Source organism: Ictidomys tridecemlineatus, chromosome 12 (assembly GCF_052094955.1).
Source record: "Ictidomys tridecemlineatus isolate mIctTri1 chromosome 12, mIctTri1.hap1, whole genome shotgun sequence".
NCBI classification, from domain to species: domain Eukaryota; kingdom Metazoa; phylum Chordata; class Mammalia; order Rodentia; family Sciuridae; genus Ictidomys; species Ictidomys tridecemlineatus.
In genome coordinates, this window is record NC_135488.1 from 47312404 (window position 1) to 47319561 (window position 7158).

Genomic DNA, 7158 nt, shown 5'->3' on the forward strand with positions numbered 1-7158 from the left:
GGTCACCTGCTATGGTATGGGAGTGTTTTTTTTTAATTAAAGTAGCTATTATTTTACTTAATAATGATGCTACACTGCAAGAGTAGTAGTAATATTATTAACTCAAATACATCAAAGAGAAGCTATAAAGAATTGAAAATGTGAAAGTTTATCATAGGCATATATGTAGAGGAAAAAAAACCCACAGCATGTGTTGATTCATTAATATCCACCATTTCAGGAATCCCTTGGGGGATCTTTGCATTTATCTTCTTGTAGATAAAGGGGAACTACTGTGTAATTTAGGAAGAAAAGGAGAAACCCTTCAAAGAAATATTTCAAATTGATTATGAAACTCCATAATAGGAAGAAGATAATGCTGTCTACCAATCATGACACAATCCATGAAAGTAATCCTGTAGAGTCCATGAATTTACCTTCACCCAGCCTCTTATCCCTCTGAAGTCTTTTTGCTAGTTAGATGTTTCTCCTGCCTCAGTGAATGCACTCAACGTCTGCTCAGCAATTCTGTTTTATGTGTCACATAAGCAGGATGTAACCCAGCCTCATTAACTTGAGGAAACTGTCCTTTCTCAGGACTTAAATGTTGCTTTTGAGACCAACTGAAAATGTACAAATTTCCTTCTGGTGAACATTTGCTTCACTGATATTAATTGACAACATGCTGCTCTGTTGTCACGGCATCCTATGTACCCCAGATATTTTTGTTTTGAAACCAAATCATGATGTAAACTTTTTGAAGACATTTGAGATGTAATCATACCCAAATACTGTCGTATTAGCATGCCCATACGTTCTATTCTTGCCTCAAAAATATAAGCAAGGAAGAATTCAACAACCTGATTTATGTCCAGGAGAGTCCACTGTATAGGAGGCAGGTGGAAGGCTTCTTGCTGTGGTTTAGATATGAGGTGTCCCCAAAAAGCTCATGTGGAAAACAATGCAAGAAGGTTTAGAGGTGAAGTGATTAGGTTATGAGAGTCTTCACCTTATCAGTGCATTAATCCCCTGATAGGGATTAACTGGGTGGTGACTACAGGCAGGTACTGACTAGAGGAGGTGGGTCCCTGGGGTGTGCCTTAGGAGTATATATTTTGTCACTTCCTGGTGGCCGTGTCCTGAGCTGCTTTCCTCTTCAACCATGATGTTCTGCCTCACTCAGGCCCAAAGCAATGGAGCCAGTGGACTCTATGGACTATGGATCTATGGACTGAGGCCTCTGAAACCATGAACTACAAATAAACTTTTTCTTCTCTAAAATTGTTCTTGTCAGGTCTTTTGGCCACAGTAGCAAAAAAAAAAAAAATCCAACTAAATACTCCTTAAAGAAATCAAAGATCTCTCTGAAGATGTAAGAAAAAACGAACTCAGTTTCTCCTATTGTGTCCCTCAGCGATCAGCACAATCCTTCTGTCACCTTGTTCGTGGGGCTGTAGGACTTTTCCTCCATGCACTGTTACTAGGTGGTACGGCCCAGGGCGTACAGCCTGGGCTAGAGTTCTGGATGCTCCATAAATACTCAAAGTCAAATTGGTCAGAAAATAGGTTTTATTCAAATCCAGTTTTGAAGGAAGGTAGGAGAAACTTATTGCTTCAAAATTCCCATCTTTGCAATCTCTGGAGGTGAGCAAAGGTTTTAAAGGAGGAGAGATGGGAAAGAGGCAGCCAAGTGAGACCAAAGGCAGGAAAGATACTGCCTTCTGCTCATCTGCTTCCAGACTTAGGAAAGATACTGCCTTCTGCTCATCTGCTTCCAGACTTAGGAAAGATACCTGCCTTCTGCTCATCTGCTTCCAGACTTAGGAAAGATACTGCCTTCTGCTCATCTGCTTCCAGACTTAGGAAAGATACTGCCTTCTGCTCATCTGCTTCCAGACTTAGGAAAGATACCTGCCTTCTGCTCATCTGCTTCCAGACGTAGCCTGTGTTAGACAGGCCTGCGCAGGGGACATCTCCACCCTCAGCCTCCTGCACACCCTGAGGGTTTGTAAAGCATCAGGCTCCACTCTCTGCATGAGGAGTTGTTCTTAATTTCAGAGAAGGCCCCTCCAAACTCAGACTCTTTCAACCACTCCCTGCACCTTTAGCTCATCCCTCAATCTTGAGGGAATTGAGGCTTCTGTGTTATCGTACCTGGTTGGGTTATTTTGCAGAACTCAAACAAAAGAGATCAGATGCTTATTCTCGAAGGAGTCAAATTCTGAAATACTTAATAGCCCTGCCCAAGGGAAGGATTTCAGTATTAGTTTGCTTACGACCTCTCTTTCCTTAACTTCCCAGCTGTTTCTGTCTTTGGTGGGGTTTGACACGGGACTCCATGTGATTTTCCTCCCTGTCTCTGAATGATTTCTGCTGAAAAAACTGTTGATTATTTTCCAAATGTGTTTGCTTCATTGTTGTGAGTCCTTTGTCCAGTTCTTTGATCTGGGATTGTCCCATTTTGAAAGGGAAGTGATGCATGATTTGAGTCAGCATCAGAAGACCCCCCACCCTTTGGCCAATTTTAAACAACAGAAGATTTTTGGAAAGATTAACTCTTACGCCAGAAAGACACAATACGCTAATAAAAGCAAAACCATTGTATGTGTTTCAAGATTTTGCTGCTGTTCTTTGTTTCTTCTGTTTTTGAACTCTGAGGAGGGAGAATAAATGCACCTGCGTATTCTAGAGCCAATTTGCTTTTAACTAATAAATGCATATAAGAGTTGCATGAGGTGGGTGGACTGTAGACGTTCCCATCAGGCTTAAGCTTCTTGGCAGAGACAGCATTCTTGAAGACAGGCTGTGGGGTGGCTCCCCACAGGAGGTGTTCTGGCTGGGGCGCAGACTGCTATGTTTGTTGGACAGGGTAGTGGCACAAACCCACACTCTGACTCCCAGGCCTGGAGCCACGGGGTCTGAGGAGATCACTAAGAGCAAAAGTGGGAGCCACACCCAAAGGGGACTTGGCAGAGAGGCACACTCAACTCCAAGTGAATGGCCTATGACTGGGCTCCGTGGGAAGGTAATCAGGTTCTAGGGGCAAACGGGAGAACTGGGGATTCTTAAGGGACCAGGGGAGAGATAGTCACAGATGAGTCCTTTTCTAGAGCCTCATACCTTAAAGAGATTGTAAGGTACTTTAAGGGTATCTGCCTTGTTCTAAATATTCACCTGTAACACAAATGGAATCACTTCATGAGAACAAGACGATTATCTGAGACCAATGGAGAGTAAAGATACCACACACAGCGTACCATATGATCTAACTGTAAATATGCCCAACAAATACAAGTGGCAGTGAGATTCTGACGTCAGTTCCCAGGGCTTTTATACGAAAGATCTACTGAAACCTTGAGCAGATAGTATGATTTTCTTCTATTTTTGGTGCAGATTTCTCTTATCATTGTGCAGTCTGCCTTCTTTTGTGTGTCCATATTAATGTCTGCACACACACACATACACACACAATTTAATTCTTTAGTTTAAACATAGTCAATCCTCCATACTTGTGGGTTCTGTATTTATGGATTCTATTCATAAATAAAATTCCTTCTGTACTGGTCACGTACAGACCTTTTGATCATTATTCCCTAACCATGCAGTATAACAACTGTTTACATTGCATTTGCATTGTATGAGGTATGATAAATCATCTAGTGATTTAAAGTATAAGAGAGGATGTTCATAGGTTATATGCATTTTATATAAGGATGTGAGCATCTGTGGATTTGGGTATCCACGTGGAGTACCTGGAACCAAACAAATTACACAAGATATTCAACAAGTTCTAATAAAACAGACTTTGTGTTAGACAGTTTTGCTCAACTGTAGACTAATGCATGAGTTCTGACCACATTTAAGGGAGGCTAGGCTAACGTGTGAGGTTTGGTAGCTTATGTGTGTTAGATGCATTTTCAACTTATGATATTTTCGAATTCTGATAGACTTCTCCATCATAAGTCAAGTCACATGTGTATGGGGAAAAAGTTGTGTAGTAACAGAACAACTCACAGATTTTAGGTACCAGTTCGTCTGTTACCAAAAGCTCCGTCCTAGTCCCCAGTGTCAATCCAATAATGAGGACATGGTTTTGAGAAAAGGGAAAATGAATTTTTATTGCTTTGCTAGCAACAGAGAAACACAGGGGACTCCTGCCCCAGAAACTATGATTCTGCCCATTAGGGAAAGCAGAGGGTTTTTAAAGATGTGAATCAAAGACTACATTTCACATGTTTACAACTCTGTCTGGAGTTGTAATTCACTTCTTAATTTGGGAGCCAGTCATTTCTGAGATTTCCTGGTGCCATCCCCAAGTCTGAATTACTTGGTTCCTGTGGTGGGTAGGTGCTCAAGGACAGAGCACTCTGCCTAGGATGGGGAAGAAAGGTAATCCTGTTTCCCCTGAGATTGGGGGCAGGGAGCAGGGAGAGAGGAAGAGAAAGAAACATGTCCTTTTAAAAATAAGTCACAATGGCAGAGCAGCAAGGGCTATATTCAAAGCATAAAGTAGACCACTATTACACATCTTCTGTGGGTTCCGAGTCACAGTTACCAGAAGACTGGATGACCTTCATGCTTGATCCAAACTGGGTCTTCATGTTGCTAGATTTCAAGTACTGTAAGTGCCATTAAAAAGAGTTATTATTTTGATTCCCAGCACACTCAAAGGGCTTTCTGATGAATTCAGGATGAGTAAAAAAGTCAAGAAAAAAATGTAAATTCCCTGTCCTTGTGCCAGACGCCTCCGTTCAAAGTTGCTCAGTGAAGTGAACTGACAGGTATGATGTAGGAGATGAAAGCACGCGAACATAAGACTGACATTTATATGCATTTCAATCTTCATCGCAGATATCAGAGCAAAGCAGGGTCACGTAGGGAATACTTTGATGACGATGGGGTCTGAGAAGTATGGGTTTCCACAGCTGAAGAAGGCACAAAACTGCTTTGAAAAGTAGGTTTGCAGATTTAGGGTAATTTTCATATCTTTGGGGTGACATGCCAATTTGTGCTTAAATCCACAGGGCTTCAATCTGAGCCTCATAAATGACAATCTGTGACTTTAAGCAGACAGTGGGGGCAATGGTGACAAGTTTTGGATCTTTTGTTTTGGATTTTTAAAATACATATGAAAGTATTCCATTAAAAAAACTGTAAGACCATTGTCTCTTAAAAAATTAGCAATGATTCCTCAATATCATCATATAGTCAACCTGTTTCCAAATTTTCCTGATTGGCTATTTTATCTTTTCAAAGTTTTATTTAGAAATTTAAGCAGATGCAAGTTTTTTTTCTTCTTTCTTTTTGGACTGGACTGTTTCACAGTGGTAGCTTTCCATTAGGAAGCTCATAATGTCTAACTCTCTCTCTCTTCTGTGACATTTATCAATAATTGATAATCTTAGCCTAGACCCATTAATTCATCAGTGTTGCAAAATGTAATGTTCTATCTCATTTCCTTCATTTGAGGCTGGGATAATCAAGAAAGAAATGTGTTCCTTGTCAACTATTTGAATGCTCTGATGTGTGGATCTTATAAGGAAGTTCTGATAATTGCTTCACTCCCTCTCCCCACTTTTTAATGACCAGTTATAAGATAATGAGTTGGCTCTCCAGTACATATCCGAGGTTGGTTAATGAGTTGCATTTTCTTTTTCTTTTTCAGTGTCATTATTAACACTGGGTTAAATAGTTAATGTGATTCAATCCATTGCAATCATTATCTTTGTTGATGTTCAAATTGTTTCAGTTTTGGCCAGTGGGAGCCTTTTCAAATCAGTTCATGAATCCTTTTGGCAAGACACGAATAGTTTAGAAAGTTCCCTTGCTTTCTGGTTCGCTAGCATATCTTGGGCTTTCCTTGTACTTGGGAATCAGTCATTTCTCAATGGGTCCTGCTTTCCATAGAGAGAAATATTATTTGAAATATATGTTCTGAGATGTCATCACTACTGGGTGGGTCTTTGTTTATGGGCCTTTTCAGAGCACAAAACTAAAAAAGATGCATAATATTAAAAAAAAGAGAAGTCAGGGATTGATACAGTGCTCCTAATTCAGACTCTAGATCTAGGATTTTCACCTACCATCATTAATCTTGGCATCCATGCTGAAAACTCTCAGTCAGCATCAACCTAAATATTGACTTAACTCTCCTACAAACACATAACACAAGCTACTACTACCACCACCATCATGGAAATGCATTTAGAGTTTTGCAGGTTTTTATTTTATTTTATTTTATTTATCTTTCAGGTTTATCTTATTGTGAATATATAGCCAAGTTGTTGTGCTTCAGAGAAATTTACAATTCTTCTTAATGGTTACACTGCCAGTTAGAGTATCAGATTTTTTTAAAAAATACTTTTTTAGTCGTAGATGGACGTGACTTTATTTATTTATTTATTGGTATGTGGTGCTGAGGATGGAACCCAGTGCCTCACACATGCTAGGCAAGCGCTCTACCGCTGAGCCCCAGCCCTAGCCCAAGACCAGATTTGTTATTTCTATTTGCCTTTTATTTTTAGGGATTGCTTTTGAAAAATGAATTTAATTTGTTTAATAATGTAAAATAATTATACAGTTCTGAAGTCACATCTAAGCAAACAAAATACACTCACTCAGAGAAATCTAGCTGTTTTCTGTTCTTTCTGCTTTATTTTCTCTCTTTTTCTATAGGTAACTGAAAGATACAGAAAAACAACCCCCAGGTAGAAAGGAGGCCAGGGAGAGAAGGAAAACAATGTGGTCTGGACTTTCAACGGTTCCCGTATCTACAACTGTTCCCCACGGCCCAGCTGACACATTCTGCTATGATTCCATCTCCCTGAACCCTACAAGACTGACTCCTGTTGTAACCAGTTGCCATTTTCCTCTTGAAAATGTGCCCCTCTGTTTCTTAATAAAGCATCGCCAATCACTGATGTCTGTTTCTGTTTCTTGTACTTTCTCTTTCATTTGCTTTCAGGAACCATTCTTGGGTTGTAAGTTTGTAAAAAGTCAATAAATAACAATTAAGAATCTATTTTTTTGAACAAAGTGCTCTGCTTATGTTGCTAAGTGACTACTTTTACGTGCTTTATAACCACTTCACCTGGAAATAAAATGTAGAAGCTGATGGCAGATCATCAAAAAACAATGTTTTTAGATATTTTCTTTTTAAGTCATTTATTCTATCATCTA

General features: G+C 39.7%; 1 long non-coding RNA gene across 1 annotated transcript in view; it reads left to right on the forward strand.

The window, feature by feature from the left end:
• LOC144369581 (uncharacterized) overlaps positions 1-6899 on the forward strand; it is a 29673-nt gene extending 22774 nt beyond the window's left edge. The window contains exon 2 of the long non-coding RNA XR_013429367.1: positions 6655-6899. This is a non-coding gene — a long non-coding RNA (uncharacterized LOC144369581). The remainder of the gene's footprint in view (positions 1-6654) is intronic.
• The last annotated feature ends 259 nt before the right edge of the window (positions 6900-7158 follow it).